The sequence below is a fragment of the Meriones unguiculatus genome, chromosome 6 (genome assembly GCF_030254825.1).
Source record: "Meriones unguiculatus strain TT.TT164.6M chromosome 6, Bangor_MerUng_6.1, whole genome shotgun sequence".
In the NCBI taxonomy this organism is placed as follows: Eukaryota; Metazoa; Chordata; class Mammalia; order Rodentia; family Muridae; genus Meriones; species Meriones unguiculatus.
The window spans coordinates 82,314,429-82,317,034 of NC_083354.1; positions in this window are offsets into that span (position 1 = coordinate 82,314,429).

Consider the following 2,606-nt stretch of genomic DNA (forward strand, 5'->3'; position numbering starts at 1 on the left):
CACTTAGCAAAACAAGGTGCTGACAACGTCCAGTCACACACGCACACACATACACCATGACCAGTTCTGGAGGCTTTTGCTGCACCTACACTGTGTGCTCTCTGCTCTGAGCACACAAGGGAAGTAGAGTCATGCCAGAGTCACATTCTACCCTCCCTTCCCTCTCTCCAGGCCCTCCTGTTTTTGGGGAAAGCCATCAAAGTCACTGAGTAAGACCGCCAACAGTTACCAAGGAATGAAACAGCAATCTCTCTTCTGCTGTTACTAGATTATGACACCAGAAGTCAGCTGTATTAATCCCTGAATGTGTTAATGTTGGCATGCGGTAGAAGTGAGGACCCTATGTGTCTTCCAAGGGGAAGAGAGACACACATACAAAATGGCTTCCTGGCTGAGCAGGAGGACTTGGGGGCCCTTTGTCTGGTGATATTAGAATCACACTGACTTCTTGACTGTCTAGCAGAGAATCCATTTTCTGAGCATCTCCGGAAGCCGTTGACAGGTGTGACCTGTACTCAGGGCCATCACAGTGTAATTCAATTCCGGAAGTGTTCTTCTCAGCCCCTTCCTCACCTCAGGTTTGTCTACGGTGGCCAGGACAGCAGAAGACCAGGGTTGTGGCTTCTGTAGAAGACAGAGGCTGTGTCCTCTTCCTTCTCATGCCTCTGCTCCAGTGCTCTAGCCTCCAGTGGGCCCACCTTCATGGCAGGTATGCGCCAGACCTACTTGTGCTCTGTATCTGGAAAACGTGTTTCTCCAAAGAACCTGTGACACTGTTTCCCCTCATTCAGGGATGACTGCAATGTTGCTCCCTTCCAGAGCTTTCTCCTATAATTACCCCCATGCCCACATATCTGTCCTTATTCCCTGTCAGGTTTCACTTTCCCCACGATACCTATGACAGCCTGGTTATCATCAGTTATGCACACATTTTCTTTGTTGTCCCTTGTGTCTTAAAATGTAGTTAGTACCATGAGAATGGTCTTTTTCTATGATACTTTAAGCACTTAAATGGGCCAGGTTAATAAATGCTCAAACAAACAAACAAACAAGAAAATAAATTAAATAGAACTACTGTCCCTGGTATCATTTTCACAACAGGATCATCAGCAAGGATTCTAATCCATCTTGGAACTGGCTCTGGAAAGAACATTTCATAAGGTCCCAAAGGCTGATCTGGATGGTACGGTGTTAAGTTTGCTAGGCTTCCCATAGTTCTGGAGGCTAGAGGTCTTGAGTCACAGTATTGGCAGGGCTTCTGAGGAAAGTGAGGGTTTGCCCCATGCCCTGTGGCTTGCTGGCAATCTTTGGGGTTCCCTTTCTTCCAATTTCACATGGTGTCTTCCTCACATGCATGACTATTTCCAAACTGCCCCCCCCTTTTCATAAGGATTCCAGTCAACTTGAATTGGATTCCCCCTAAGGAGATCATCTTAACTAATTACATCTGCAATGGTCCCACTTCCAAGTGAGGTCACATTGTGGAACCTTGAAGGTTGAGGATTTTTATATATAAGAATTTTAGCCTGAACCAGATGTGTCACAGGCCTTTAATCCCAGCACTTGGGAGGCAGAGACAGGCAGATCTCTGAGTTTGAGGCCAGCTTGGTCTACAGAGAAAGTTCCAGGAGAGCCAGAGACACCTTGTCAAAGAAGATGAAGAAGAGAAGAAAAGAAGAGGAGGAGGAAAATAATTTTAGCCTGGACAGTATGTGAGCACAGTACATAACTCAACCCATTACCCCCTATCTGGTATAACCACTGAAAGATTACCTTAGGGCAATGTCCTCCCATTTTGCTCCTCTGTATCTCAAGGGAAGAAACATGGACATTGGTGGGGGTGGGAGGCTGGACAAGCCTAGAAGTCCACCTTCTCTGGGCCTTCTCTTAAGATGGCCCATAACTGGGTATTTCTGGGTATTCTGGATTGTTCAATTCCCTCGGTTATATTCAAACTAGATTTACCAGAAAAGACAACTGCTGGCTCTTTTACTTCTAGCTTTGGTCTATCACTGGTTGGGACAGTTATGCTTCCATGGTATTCCCCAGGGAGCCTTAAATCTCAGACTCGAGGAAAAGCTGAAAAGAACCTGTGTGGCTGTCACCACGGGCATAAGAAGGTCCGCTCAAAATAGCACTTGCCACCACGTTTCTGAGAACAGACAGGAGTCCCCCATGAGCCTGAGAGGGCAGGTAACTAGGGCACCAGGTGCCAACGTTTCGGTAAGTAGAAATTACAAGATTTACCTCAAGAAGCATCAGATTCATCCTCTCCAGAATGCACTCGAGTCTTGGGAGGCCTCAGTGGGATTTATTACAGAACTGCCCTCCAGCGTCAACACCCAGCGTCTGTCATTAGGATCCCAGTTCCCAGTGCCAGGGCAAGCAGGTGGAGCTGGACCCTTTTACATCCTCACTGAGGTTTTGCTCCGTAACCCAGGTACATGTGCTCCACAAAAGCGCACTAATGAGTATGTGGCAATTGTTCTTAAAACGTATGGTTGCCTGCACAGAACTAAAATAAGACTATTTAAACCCATTAGCATAAGGCCAGGTGTGTGATAAAGCCTGAACCCTGATTTTCTATAGTACCACCTAGATTGGCC